The 15595-nt window shown below is 42.9% G+C and overlaps 1 protein-coding gene across 4 annotated transcripts in view; it reads right to left on the reverse strand.

Annotated features, from left to right (window-relative positions):
- The window catches only part of Setbp1 (SET binding protein 1), a 357001-nt gene that overhangs the window by 339750 nt on the left and 1656 nt on the right, over positions 1–15595 (reverse strand). Inside the window, exon 1 of one of the 4 annotated variants that reach the window (XM_087193225.1) lies at positions 15407–15541. The exons of the other annotated variants lie outside the window; for them this stretch is intronic. The gene's annotated coding sequence lies outside the window, so the exon portion shown is untranslated. Of the gene's footprint in view, positions 1–15406; positions 15542–15595 lie in introns of those variants that run through there. 4 annotated transcript variants of the gene reach the window in all.

A 15595-nucleotide genomic window follows, 5' to 3' on the forward strand; every position in this document is an offset into this window, starting at 1 on the left:
AGTCAGGAAGGCACTCTGGCTTTTCCAGAGTCCTCCTGGTGCTTCTGAAGAGCTGGAAGTTGACAACTAGTGTGTTATACGTGGTCTGGTCAGTGGGCTTACCCACTACCTTTGGTCAGCTATTCTCCATGGAAAGTATTTGCCACTTACAGTAGTTCTCTGAGTCTCTTGAAAATAAGAATCAGTTGCATTTTACCCATCCATGCACCCAACACAGTACCCAACACATAGCAAATACTCCAGACACGCTGGGTAACTGAATTAATAACTGAAAAACACAACTCGAGCTGGGATTCCAGAATCATCCACCTCCCTATTCTGTTAGGCTCTTGGATACCATCCACATTCAATCCACTGTTACCCTGACTGATGTTTTCTAAAGGGACAATATGGTAGAAACAGACAAAGTCCTTGCCATACTCAACAAGCGTCAAAAGATGTCAATTCCAGACCTCATTCTGTCTCTCGGGAGTCCTCAAAACCTGGTTTCAGCCTCAGCATCTCATCGACAAAATGAAAACACAGAACACCTTTCTGACCTCCCTCACTAACTTACAGCTTTTATTTGATTTTGTTATATGAACTCTTTGCTTCTTATTTAAAAATAAATTTTAAAATAACACATACACCTCCCAAGATCTTAAAGTCAAACATTTACAAATCCAGAAAGAGTCCCTGCCTCACTGCTATCCTTTTCCAACACCCCTCCCTCCCATGCTGCTTTTCATCCTGGACCCTCCCTGGGCTCCCTACTGTGAATATCAGCACAGCACCAAGCACTCCCTCCGTCTTTACATGTGGAAGACACAGGATGCACTCTGTAATTCTCAAGTTAGAACTTACTGCCTCAAATCTCACTGGAATATCTTCTCACATCTATAGCAAGAGAAAACGGAGACTGGTTGCAGTTTTCCTTTGTAGGCACTTTGTTTTCTGCCTTTGTAATTGCAGATTTTCTCTCTCATTGTGTTAGAATTTTATTAATCATAAAGTGAGTATAGTGTGCATTTCCCTCCCCCTAATTTTCCTGGAACACCACAAGTCTTTTGGATATGCAGATATAGGTTCTCTCTAGTTCAGAAACATTCTTTTTTATTACTCCTTTATTTATTCCATTCAATGATTTGACTCCTAAGTTCTTTTCTCGTAATTCTTTGTTTACAACTCTCCTTTCTGTTCTCCATTTCTATTATCATCTCTCTGATTTTCTTTCTTTCTTTTGCCTTTTGGGAGAACATACCCTAATCTGTCTTCTGCGATGCCAAGTTAATTGTGTTTTACACGTTCCCTTTGCCTTGAGTTCACTGTGGTTTTTTAATTCTGCAGTTGCCCATTTTGTATTCCTGTAATCTTTCTTGTCATTGTTCATCCTTCTTTCAGCTGCTGTGCTGCTTTTTCACCCCAGCTTGCTCCTCCTGGGTACCTTAGACTCTATTCTACTGATGCCATGTTTCTTCCTGTTGAAGATGTCAGGCAGCTTTAGAATATTTTTACTTTGCTGTTGTTATAGTTAATCCCGTTTTATTCTTCCTTTTGTCTTGTTTAGTTTTTCCCCCTCAGGCCTCCTATTGGAGAGTCTCCTAACTCACTCTGATGGAGAGTCATACAGAGAAGAACTGGCCACAGAGGAGCCACTGGTCTGGGTTGGAGTAGCCTTTGAATCCATCATGAAGCCAATCAAACCTTCCTGTATTGCTGTCACAAGGGATGCCTGGGTTCTAATGGACTAAGGTGTGTTGAAGCCCAGTCCCAGGAGTTAACAGGAGCCCACACGGTCTCTCTTCCCAACTGCACATTCAGTGGCATCAAGTCAGAGGCTTGAAAATCAGCCACAGCAGGAGTGTTTCACCGCAGGAATTGACAAACTTTACAAATCAGAGCTTTAATGAAAAATCTGAAGAAGGGGATGTTAAACATTCACAAGAACAGCGCTGACAGTAGATGTCAATCCACTACTGTTTGGCTGAACTAGAAGGGGATTCTTCTGCCAGATTTTTTGAAGCTCAGAGCAACTAAGAGCCACAATATTACTATGACAATTTCTTATGTCTCCCTCAGGACTTTCTTGAAGAAACATCTCCACCCAGAAGTCACTGCCCTACTGCTCTTTCCCCAAAAACTCCCCCCTTTCCAATCCTGCCCTTTTGTTTTTTCAAAAGTGTAACCTTTGAGAATATGATTTAGGGAGGGGAGAGTCTTCAGTTGTTTTTATCAAAGCTGGCCATGCAATACACCCAGAGGTTGTCGATTTTTGTAGTTGACGGAAACTGTGAATTTCATTCTTTGTGTTTGTGTGTTTCATTTTGTTTTTTTGGGTGGATGGGAATCATTTCTGGAGCCCTGTGCATGCTAAGGAGGTGATCTACCACTGAACCATATCCCCATGCCTGGAAATTGTGAATATCTGATCTGGTAAGGGAAAATGGTATAAAAGGATGGAGTGTGATCCTACCTGATTATATGAGTACAGGGAAGCAGCTGTATTTTCCACCTATGCTCACTGGCCTATAGTTATAAAAATCTTTTGTCAGATTATAGCAAAAGACTGGCTTTGGCACTGGGGGTAAGTGATTATCCATACTTCTCTATGTCTGCTGAGTTATTTCGGCGAGAGTCATAAGTAGTTTTTCACACACCTCTGCTTGCACCTGGGATCCTCCTCCTGCTCCTTAAGTTAACACCTCTTCATGGCTCAGGATGAGGTCAAATACTTTTTTCTGAGCTTTACAAATCAGGTCAGGACTCCCTGTTTTGTGCCTTTGTACCACAGAACATATCTTTCCTAGCACTTATTATGTAAGGTAACACTTGTGCCAATCTTGGTTTTACCTTTGCCTCTTTCATTTGACAGGAAACCCTTGAGGGTCAGACCTGTATCCACCACACCACCCCCAGAGACTGGCACAGTCCTGTTACATGTACAGAAACTCCAGTTTCTTCATTCAGAGAATGCCAAATGAAAGGCTGGATCGAAGACCACCCAGACACCATTAGATTCAGGTGCCTATGTCTGAGTGATGTTTCCTGAAATCCTTCCTGCTGCAGAAATGCTCCAGAATAAATGTTCCATAAACAATGGCAAACGGATCAAGTGATCCAGACCTAACCCATCTCTCAATCAACAAGACTAAAGACAGCTCTCCAACACTGCAGATACAACAGTGGTTTACAGCAAAGGAAAAATCTCCTATTCAGTGGCTTTTTTGGTATGTCCTAGATCACATTTTACCTCCTCCAAGAAGCTTTCCCTGAGTCCTTCATCCACCACATTCTCCAGCAGCATCTCATGAGCTCCACTGATATATGATTCTATATATAATTCCCTACTAGGTCCTGGCTGCCTGTTCTTTCTTTCTCCACTGTGTTATCTCTAAGTTACTACTCAAGAATAGGGTCACAGGGTCATTTTACCTTGTTCATACAGATGGCAAAACCCACCTTTATTACAACTTCCCCTACACATAGACACACACACACACACAGAGATGATCTTGCTCTTATTTCCAGGGTATTTGGTCATTAAAGTAATTGGCAAACTGTGTCTCAATATTTCATTTAATTGTCTATCTTATCCACAAGATCAAGAGCTCTGTGAAGGAAGGGGTCATGTTTTAAATAGGTCTCCACACATTTCAGAGCAGAGTGAACACAGAGAGTCACTGTACAACAACTGTCCAGACCATCTTCTTCTTGAAAAGAAGTAGCAGGGACTTGATATGCTGAGATTAGATTACTTAGCCTCTTTTTTTCCCCACTTAGTAACTTTGTTCTTGGGAAACATTTTTAATCTGCTCAAGTCTCAATTGGAAATTGGGTAATAATCCTACTTCAAGGGCTGTTTTGAGAAGTAATTGAAGATTAAATGAGATAGTAATTATGAAAGGACATATTGAGATCACCATAGTAAGTGCTCACATATTATGTTAAATTTGATTCAGCCCATAGTCTTGGCACCCAGGCTAGCCTTTGACTAAGACCTGCCCTCTCTTTTCAGATCCCACTTTATTACCTTAGGGACCGACCTGAGGGACCAACCTCCCACATCTCTATGCACAGTGGGATGCACAGAAACCCCATTCAATTTGCACCTGCTAACTTGAGTGTTTTGCTGCTTTGTGAGTACTGCTATATTCCTGTTCCCCATTCCTTTCATGGAGGAAATAGCACTTTTTTCAGACAGGAATTCCAAATTCAATACTACGGTGTGTCTTGCCATTTGGAAGTGAAAAGCCTTAGAAAGTTCCATTTTCTCCTTTAGTCTCCCCATGGTTATTGCTAGGATGAAGGGGCAACATGAGTGAGTTCTGTGATCCCTTCCAGCTCAGCCTAGTTTTCCCAGGTACTTAGACTTGCCTCTGCTTGACAACTAGAAGCTCTTCAAAGGCAGGGCTGATTCTTTCCACCTCTTTATCAGCTCCTACTTGTTCCTCAGCTCTGCCCAGCTGGATTGATTGAGGTAAACACAAAAGTAAGCATATGATATTAGACCTGTGTTTGGGTGTCTCCATGACAGGGAAAAGAAGAGGAATTAAACTTCTGAGACCAGAGGCTGGGCAATGTTTATTAATCAACAGTTCCAGGTCTACCGGCAAAAACACTGCCTCCTCTGGGAACCAGCTACACAACACAAAAGGATGAGCCTTGGGTCTTGGCTCCTGGGAAAAGATCTCTATAGAACTGGTAGGCCAGCTCACAGGTTTTCAGGTTGAGTTCTTCCACCTGTTGCCTATGTTCATCCACACAGTACAGGAAGAGCATGCTTGTAGTTAAAAAAGTGTAAATGTTACCAATGGCCTGTGGTGAACCCTTTATAGTTATTATCAGTTTAATTTATGCAACAGCTCTACAATAAAGAAGATCCTGTCCTCAATGTACAAGTGTGGAAATGAAGGTCCACAGAGGTTAGTAATTTGCTCAAGATCCCACATCGCCTGTGTCTGACCCACAATCAACTCCAGATAGAGTAATTCACTGAATAACAACTTTTCATTCCACAAGTGACCACATATAAGATTGTGATCACACAGGATTATAATGGAGCTGAACATTTTCCATCACCTAGCAATGTTGTAGCTGTTATAATGTCACAGTACAACCTTATTTGTATGCTGGTGGTGTAAATAAGCCCAATGCACCATCAGCCATATAAGAGTATGGAATATACAGTTATATTCGATGTATAATACTTGATAATAAATGACTATGATACTGGTTGCTATTCTAGCCTTTTTATTATTTTCAAGTCAACTCTTTCTACTAAAAAATGTTGACTGTAAAATAGTATGCCGAGTTACACTGGAAGCACCCTCATCCGTCTCCTGCACCACATCTCCTGATTGCATCAAGGGATCATCTTAAGTGACTGACATAGATCATTTAGGTTTATGTAAGCATGCTCTACAATGTTCGGACAGCAACAAAATCGCCTAACATTTCAGTTCTAAAATGCATCCCCATTGTTAACTGTGCATGATTGCACATGTTCCCAAAGTCTCTTTTGTATCATAATATAGATAAAACACAAAGTGATGCCAGCTTTTTATCAAAAGCTCATAGTTGCTTCTACATATGCAAGTTCTGAAACCAGAGGCATCTGACTTTCCACATCATTTCAACTCTCTGGGCATCACATTTATCACTTGTCCTTCCTTCTATCTTCATAGAATCGTACAGGGAAAGGAAGTTAAAAATACATACAGTACAGTGTCAACATAGGTTAAATATGATGGATTTATAAGGAAGTATTGTGACCATAGTGCATCCTCATGGCATAAGACAGCTCAATATAGCTAGAGAAGATCCTCATGGCAAAACAGATAATCCTACCTTTGAACAAGCTTCATGCTTTAAAATTGATTTAAGAGTGTTATCTGATTTAACCACAAGTTTACTATCTGACTTAACCCAGTAATGTGTCCGTTTTACAGACAAGAAAACTGAAGTTGAAGGATTTGTTGAAATCACAGAGATCGTCTGTCTGACTCCAACTGTCATTTGGCTCATGATGCCTCTAGTCTCCAAATAACAAGCATTAGTGGCCATTTGGACTCGGATCCTCCACTAATCATTTGTAAATTTGGGGTAAACACAACAAACTTACTTGGAGGCCATGGGTGAGGAAAAACCGAATGACTAAACAGAGCATAAATTCCTTAGTCTTTCTTCAAAACCCTCTCTTGTTGATCTTATTGTTTGTTCAGTCTTAAATCAAGTTCTTCAACTTCTGAACCATCTGATTCAGGAATTGCTTTGTTCACCAACATTTGAATATAAAGTATAATCTGACACATATTTATGCTTCTGCTGTAAGAGATGCTAGGTATACCAGAGAGTTAAACAAATATTAGCTTCACTTCCCTTCCTTTGTGATGTTTCTTCTCTAGCTATATGGAGCTGTCCTTTAAGTCTTGCATTGGTACTGCAACTTTATGTCTTTCTCCTATTGTACAGTAAACTGGAGAAAAATTACAGTATCATAGAGTTTTACATGCCAGATTGGCCAATCCTCAGTCCAAATGCTAATATGTAATTTTTTGTTTCTTTTAAAGACAACTCTTTTGAATTCCAGACAGATAAACTGGAGTTGTACAGGACCTATTGGCACAGGCAGATGGTCTGATGGTAGGATTCTTCCTATGTGCTGTGTGCTGACATTTCTGAGTGGCTCTCTCCTGCTCCTCAGGCCTTTCTTCTTGCACTTGGATGACTGTGATCACAGCTGCTCAGCTCAGGTCTGGGGAGATGGAGCCTTGGCATGTTTCTTACAGGACTCCATCGAGCTGTCTTCCTCCCTGACACCCAGAGCCTTATGTTGAACTGTCTTCTTTCTCCCTTTTCAATCCCAAGTACATCATTTTCCCTGCTGCCCCTACCCAAGACTGTCCTGTCCCATTGTTCAGGACTCAGCTTCAGCTCCACCCATTCCTTGACACTTTCTCTGATCTGCCCAACCCTGGTTGTGACCCCCTGGGCTCTTATTACAATTCAGTACTCAGCCTAATAGGTGACAACCGTTCCTCCGCTGTTTCTCAAGAAACCTTAGGACATCCCCCACCCAGATTAAGGGCAGACACTTCATCCTGTCCTCCATTTCTTGGGAGTCCTGTGGCATTCATCAGAGTGTGGTTGCATTATTCTTGAATTTTTTTTTTTGGTATCGGGGAACGAACTCGGGTCCTTGCGCTTGTGCAGCAGGCCGTGGCACCACTGAACTAAGTCCCCGGCCCAGGTTGCATTATTCTTAATGTCAATGAGCAAAACAATTTAGCTGAATCAGGGTGCTGAAAAGTTGGTAGTTTGAATGAATACACCAAGCAAGTAGATTCTATCCAACTTAGAGGGCTCTGGGCTTTTTCTTTTCTGTTATGGACAGAAGACTTCAGAGCAGCAAGGTGTCTGATCTTCAATATCAACCATTTGGACCTCCTTTTTTATGTTACTCCGTCCCACCAAATGCAGTACACACTCACCATTAGCATCTGTTTCCTTGAGGTGATTCCAAATTCACACTTAAACTTCATCCTACCTCTGACCCTATGCCAAAGGTATTTTACCCATGAGGAATGTTCTTTTGTCCCATTTCTTCCATCAAATCTCAAACATATTCACTTTGAAGCCTTCCCTGATTATACTTTAGCTCTGCAAAGTGTAGCAAAATTCCACTTGGGATCATGTTCCTACTTTAGTTGCAGAGTGATGGTTTTCCTTTACACTAAGCATGTCTCTCAAAATATACTGTCCATTCTCAAAGGGCAAAAGATACATCCCACAGCAGACCTTTTCTCCCAAGAGTATCCAGCACAATGGCTCACAGAGGTGCAATGCTCAGACTTTAACAAATATTTGTGGATCAAAAAACTGATGGTACTAGAACTCTAGAGTACAGAGTAACAAGCAGAAAGCAAGCCCACAGAGTTTTCACATCAAATCATCTTTTTTTCCGCCACTGCTATTAATCAATACTTTTAAAAAAATCAAAGATCTCATTGCTCAAATAACAATAGGTCATGGACATAGCTACCACCAACCGCACAGGACTTGTTATCCAGATTTCATTATTCTGCTTGCTACAAGTGTATGGGTGCCCCTTTGTCTTCAATGAGCATTTTCAGGCTACTACATTGGATCCATCAAATTCAGTCTCACCAATCTCTACGTCTTTCCAAGTCCACGCTCAAACTCCATGCAGTTCCTTTCTACTGACAAGGCTGTGAATCGCTGGCAAACAGAAGGAATAATGAACAAATTGCTTTTACACAGTTTGCTTGTTTCTTTTTTTTTCTTCGTTTGCAAATCCTTTGCAAGATCCTGAGGGTAAAAGTATTGCAGCATCTTAGCAGTCTGAAGAGGCTCTCTTTTCCTAAGTATGCAACTGATATGTCCCAAGGTGATTCAGAAACCCTATGGAACTTTCACAGTGAATTAGGTTAAAGTCAATTTTTCAGATCCCATCCCAATCCAACATCATCATAAAGGGTTCTGGCTTTGAACAAACTGTGTTCTAAGCTCAAAGTGAACACAAAGCCATACTTTGTCCATATTGAACACAGGATGCCAGTGGCTTCCAGTGGCAGGGCAGACCAGGTGCTATGGGGATGGAAAGGATATCCCAGCATTATAACTTGAGGATGTTTAGAATCCATATGAGGAAATGATGCCGAGACCCTAAATCCATGCAGTGAATAGAGAATCAATACCAGAGATGCCAGATGCTGACTGGACATAGGAAGCGGGAAGCAGTAGCTAGGTCCCGACAGAGACACTAACTCTGGACTTTCTAGAAGCTGACTTGGTACCATCTCCCTTGTTTCAACTCAATTATTTCACTAAAGTGGACCAGTCTTTAAAAGAAGTGAGGATAATTTAAGTCTTTTCTTCCTTCCTCATGACTCATTGTGGCATCTCTCTTCATGGAGCTCACCATCCCCTTCTCTCTCTATTCCTATAAGCCTGTTCTTTTCTAATTGAGCAGTTTCTCCCAATTCATTTTACCCCAAGGCACCACCTTCTCCTTCAGTAACTCAACCACATCAAATGCCAAGCAAAGTGCATTAACTCTCAGTGGGTTTGGTTCGAGCCGTTATTGGGATCCCATTAAAAGGGTCTGAAGTGCTCTGAACTTCGAGTCAACTTTAAAAGCACATCTAGCTATAGTGTCCCAGAATTTCAGAAGGGATTGTCCATATCAACCCTAAGTTTTTCACTTTACAATAGGTCAAGGGCAGAGTAGAAAAGAAAAGCAACTTAACCCACATCATATGCTAGTTGGTGGCCAGACCAGCCTGCAGCCTGACTTTCAAGCCTCTCTATGGAATTTTCCCTGTTGGGTGCTTTCCTCTGCTCAGCCTTTTCTAGTACTTTCCATTGTGGTCAGGCTCACCCAGTCACTGAGGAGTAGAAAAGCACTTGGACTTGAGCCACAAAGGCAACTGCATGGTTAAGTGCCAAAATGAGTGCAGTGGACAGAAACACAACTGGGATTTTCAGAGAAAGTCAGGAGCTGTGTGTTTTAGAGTAGTGACGAGACTCTAGCACGCACTTAATAAATATTTGATGATTGAATGAATGAATCAGTGACTGAAAGGATGCACATGTGGTAAAATATTACCTCTTCTCTGAGGGAAAAACTGAGATTGGGTGAATTTCCCTGAATGATAGCCAAAAAATACAAAAAGCCATTAACCTAAGTAGTTATTACTCTAAGAGGTCCTCATAGTGTTGCTTCATTTGCCAGGCTTTAGTACATCTTAAGTAACACTTATTTTTAATATTCTGTTTTTACATAAATGCTGTGATTCATTCATGCAACAAAACCCAATCGTGAATAGTTGCAGGACTTGGAAGGACAAGTTTGGCCCCTTGCTTCAAGGACTCAGTTTGGTGAGGCAGGTGAAACAAACAGCAAAGCAGCATAACTGGGTGCCAGGCATTTGCTTTAAACTGAAGTACTCTGGCAACTGGGGACAAGAGGCTGAGAGCTGGTGAGAAGTGAATGTGTCCCCACTGAGGAGGCAGGGTGGTGCCGGTTGTCCTAAGAGGTAGATGCCCTGGTTAAAAGGGACCAGTCAGGGTGCCTTCCAGAGAGAGGGTGGCAATAACAGATGTGAAAGTGGGCAGGTGACAGGTGACAGGGTGCCCAGGGTCAGTGAGGAAACCAGTATAACAGGAGCAGGGCTTTGTGCATTGCGTCAAATGGCGTTCACTCCAAAACACTGCAAGACACCCGGTGCAGGCTGCTCCACAGGGCTAGCCAGGTGTCATGGGGAAAGAGTGAGAGGAGGGAAAAGGAGAGTCGGGAGCCAACAGACTCTGTGAACTTCCCCGATTTCAGAGAACTTCCTGGATTTGCCAGGGTAGACATAACCTTGTTAATAAATCTTTTCTTTGGAGAGGACAGACACGATGTCCCGGACATTACTGCTCAAACGCTATGGTACTTTGATGGAGACCCTCCTTTCCCCTCTCTTCCCTTTTCCTTTCTTCTCTGTGTAGTTGCATTTTTTTCCCTTTGCTTCTCCTAATTCTTTACTTAAAGGGCATCTCCTGAGCACCATCACTTCCTTGAGTCCAACTGGACATCACATAAGACTTTGAGTCTCAGACACTGTGTAGTAGGCATCTAAAAATGCAACATATATGCATATATAAGTAAATATATATAAAATAATTCATCTGAGTTATCAGCATATGCATAGGTACCATTCAATCAGTTGAATTATTAGAGCACCCAGGGCCCTGTGGCATTTCTGATCATTCCAAGGAGTTGTTCATCTCTGGACTATGGCCATACAGTAGTGATCCCAGGCACCAGTTTCCAGGATGCCTCCTGGAAATCCTCCCAGAGTTCAGTCACAGAAATTAGCTCGTCTTATTTAATTCTTCCACCCTGTAGGAAATAGGAGGTGAAGTCATCTTTGTCCCTATTTCCCTGATTAGGTTACAGAGGTTCAAAGAGGTTAAAGAACCTGCTGGGAGGGTCATTTAACTTGGAAGTAGTAGAGACAAGATCCAACACAGATCTTGTCACATCCAATGTGAAGCTGTTCACTCTTTACAGAAGCAGTCTGACCCAGGTCGGCCACCTACTTGTGTCATCTCAGGCAACCCAGTGTATCCAGGGCCTTATCTTTTGAATGGGGATAATATGCATGTTTGGCTTCCCTCCTCAAGAGAACCAAGGGGTCAGGTGTGATATGAAGATATTTTTGAAAGGAACAAAATTCCATGCGTATAAAGGGAGTATTCTGGGTGAGAAAAGAAAAAAATGGATCAGGGAAACATTTTCCCAATCTGACAAAGTTCTCAGCATACATCTCCTGCCCTCTGCCTAGCTGAGGGTCAGTTCAGCTGTCTTTGCCTGTAACTGCTTTACATGGTCTGTGTATCAAAATCCATCATCAGCTCCTGGGGAAGAGATGGCTGCTTCCTCCCAAGGAATCCTGTGTTCCTCAGGGCTGCCCACATTCTTCACTTGACCCTAGCATCATTTGCTCTGAACAGGATAAGAAGTCAACTGCTGGCATCTAAGCCAAGGACCACTTACAAAAACTGTTTTCTCAACTGTAAAAGTTACCCTGTAATGGAGTAAAACATCTCTAAATGGAAAGCTTTTCTGGCCCGAACCTATGAAACTTCTAGATGAGAAATGTAAAAGCTGCTAATTTAGACTATGGCATCCAAGGGTATGGTCCCTCCAAACTTTAGCCTTAACTTGGTGTGTTTAAGGAGGCATCAAAACCCAGTAGAAGGATGAGTGCAAGAGGAAATGAAAATCCAGAGTCAAGCAATAACGTAAGTAGGTATCAGCCCTGGTAGTCATGAAGTATACTCTGTAGGTTACCTGGTATTTTCTTTTCTGCACTTACCAAGTGCCTGACTGGTCAAAGTGTCTGCAACTTCATGAATAGTCCATGAAATACCAGGGTTGCCTTTAGAAACAGCTCTAGACAAAGTATAAAACTGATAGTAATAGGCATGATGGTGGCACTGCTACTCAATTCTAGCTCAAAATCTTATGGAAGCTCACAGGGCGCTATAGTTTGGATGTTGAGTCCCCTCCCCAAAGTTCATATATTAAAGGCTTGATCCCAAGGGTGGCACTAGAAGCAGGTGGTGAAGCTTTTAAGAGGTAGGGCCTAAGTGGGAGGTCTTCCTAAGTGGTGGGCCACTGGGGGCATTCCTGGAAAGGGATTTGGAGACCCCAGTCTCTTCTTTCTCTTCTTTGCTTTCTGTCATAAGAGCAGCAGTTTTGCTCCACTGTGGATGTACACTACCCACAGGTCTAAAGCACTGAGGCATAGCTATCAGGGGTGGAAATTCCAAAACTGTAAACCAAACTAAACCCTTTCCCTTTGTCACCTGATTATCACAGGCATTTTCAAGCTGCTAATCTTCCAGCACCAGAGCAGCCTCTTGCGTTCTCTACCTCCACCCTCTTCTAGGACACCCCCATACCCTGGACCCAGAACAAATCAAATCCCATCATCCCATCTTTAGGGTACTGCAACTCCTTACAATGTTAATGCAATGCGTTAATAATAATTTCCTCCATTCTTCTGGAAGTAGCAAAATTGAAGCAACTTGAAATGCCATCAGCAAAAAATCATTTTTTCCCATCCCTGAGCTTCAGAGAAAACAGAGTTTCGTTGGCTGGATCTGCCTTCAATAGCTTTCTGGTTTCAATTAAAACTTCAAGTCTCCAAGGGAAAAACTGGCATTCTGGGAGGCCAGGGCCCAGCCAAGTTTCAGTGTCTCCACAGAACCCAGAAAGATGTCCCATCCGTCTAGTTATTTCTCATCTTCTTCTTTTTGCATAGTATACAGAAGCTTCAGAACAGAAATTGACACACAACTAAAAATAATGGCCATATTGCAATATCTCTCCTTTCCTGGATGTACCTTTTTGTGCCAAAGAAGTATTGATTCAGCCCCTAATGGAATTCAAAGTTAAGATAACAGCAGAAAAGGAATAGGGAACCCAGGGGAAGTATCTACCTACTTACTTCTTCTTCAGCAAAATCTAGCCTTCTGCCTCTCCCCACTGACCATTTTCAAATAAATTCTACAAAGATCCCAAGCAGGGTTTCTTCTCTTCCCCAACCTACACTTAATTAGGTGATTTACAAAGTAGCTTGCTTAAGCAATGCAAGTTCAAAACCAGAAGCCCTCAGGGTACCAGGGGTTGTTCAGTTCCCTGGAGGATATGTGCAGGTTTTCCCTGCAAGAAGTCCAGAACTGGGCCTCCCCGCAGAGCCATCCTATGTAACATTCTGATGTTAACATGCAAAAGATCAGATTACAAGCCTTCCCTGGCCTGACCCATTCATGAACATATAAGGCAGTTGATAGTTTCTCCCAGGCTAGAAGTGGCCCCCTTCCTAACAGACATTGCTGCCTCTCAGACAACCCTTCCTCCTCACATTCACTACAAGCCATCCCCTCCTCCACCTCCAGTTTGTTTATTCCAGTGACACACATCTATTTTCCCTGCTATGAAAGACAAGTCCCTTTCCCTCCTCTGGCTCCAGACTGCATTTGCTCACCACCTCCCCCAGCTCAACTCGGGTTACTACAGTGGCTACAGCTCCCACAGCCCAGCTCTAACACCAATTCAACTTCTCAAGACCTGGATGGTTTTTCTTAATGTGGGAGGAAGTGCCTGTGTGCACTAGGAGTACTTGGCCCCCCTGTCTCCTGAGGCCACATTCCCTACAGTTTTCAAATGCTCTGTGTTCAACTTGCTTTCTTCTTCCTCTTCTGATTTGCTTCAAACCCTCTGTCCTAACACCCTTTTCTGGTAATAGGCAAGGAGATTAAACGCAGAAGAAAATGTAACACCTTCAACTTCCTTTGAAACCTGGGAATCCTACACTGGAGCAAAAGAGACCCCGACTCCCGACTCCCTCCCTCGAGGAGTTTAAGGACAGTGGAAGCCAAAAGAAAAAAAAAAATGGAGAGAAAAGGGAGGGAGGGAACAGGGATTGTAAACTGGCTACATCTTGAAGCTACAAACTTTCTCCTCCCTCACAAGCCCCCTGGCCCATTGGCCCTGCCCCCCATCTTAGAGCCAACACATCCAACTGGGGTGTACAAAGTGAAGTTATGCTACCCTGGTCTGGGCTCAGCGCTGCAGATATGGCCTGCATGGACAACATTCTTCCTCTCCAAGTCCTTTTACTCCACCACCCCCCTCCTCTTAAAACACACACAAGTACGCTTGGCAAATGGAACTGAATCCAGATGAGACCTAGATTTACCTGTGAGAACTACAGGGGAGTGAGGGGATGGGACCCAAACTGGGAGTTTTGGTGACAACTACTTTATGAAAGTTTTTAGTGCAAATCTACAAGAAAAGGAGAAAAGCAGCATGAAGAATGAAGGAATGAAAAGAAAAAGAAGAGAAAAGAATGTAAAAGAAAAAGAACTAATATCAGTATTTCCTTAAGAGACCTTGGACTCCAACCAAACTTTACTGGGAAAGGTGCGTCTAGGGGGCTGGGCAGGCCACGGAGCTGCTGTAGAATCCCAGAATAAACTCCCCTCAGGAGAACAGTTTCTGCTGGGTTAAAGAGACACACAAATTGCCCGTTGAGTATTAAACGTCATCCATGAGATTATCAGGACAGTTTATTTGAAACGGAAACAAATCGGAAATCCTTCCCTCAACAGCCCTTTTAAACAGATATACACGCTGAGAATCCCACACAGACACATAAAGAATAAAAACAGCACCGGGGGCAATAAGAACCCCCCCCCCCCACACACACACAGACATGCTCTCAGTACCTCTAGCCTCATCTCCTAATTCCAACTGCACAACTTTCCCATCGCCAAAGAAAATATTTCCAGTTGGATCCAATTTCAGAATTGTAGTAAGCAGTGTGGGTCGGGGAGGAGGGGTGACAGTAATGTGTAGGGGAGGGGGCTGGAAGAAGGCATTTCGCAGTAACTTATTTTTTTAGAACCAGCATGCTCTACCGATCAGAAATTGCAATTACCCAACAATGCTTCCATCACAAACAGACACCCCAAACAGCATCACCGTTATCACCATCTTGCCAAAGATCTGCCCAGTCTAGTTTACCTGACTTTGTCTCTGTGGAACTTCTCAGACAATATTTTGCTCAAAGAGATAATGGTTGGGAAGACAAAAACAATAAATCGATACAGAAGGGCTTCCTTTCCGGAGTGATTTCCCACTGGAAACCACCGAACGGGGAAGCCTTCCTTTAATTCCCAAGCACACTGCTTCTCCTGAAACGCACAACAATGCGTGCATTCGTCTGCTTTAAAGGGGAGTCCTGTCTTTTCAGAATCCCCTAACCGGAGAGCACCAGAAAAGCACTCAAAACCATTAAGATTTTTAAGAGAAAGACTAACACACAGCCGAACACAAGCGTACACCAACCTTCGCCGGCTGGACCACTTCTTGCCTGTTCTTCTCTCTATTAACGACACGTTAGATTCTGATACACACACCCCCCCCCCCATCCAACTAGGTTACAATGTAGCTCTCTAGCTCCACTTAACCTGCAAGTTACAAAGAGAGAGAAAGAGAGAAAAAAAATACCCTGCCGCCTTCCCACCCCTTTCCCTC

The sequence above is a fragment of the Heterocephalus glaber genome, unplaced genomic scaffold (assembly GCF_053883595.1).
Source record: "Heterocephalus glaber isolate CG9 unplaced genomic scaffold, H.glaber_assembly_v1.0 deba00000331, whole genome shotgun sequence".
Classification (NCBI taxonomy): Eukaryota; Metazoa; Chordata; class Mammalia; order Rodentia; family Bathyergidae; genus Heterocephalus; species Heterocephalus glaber.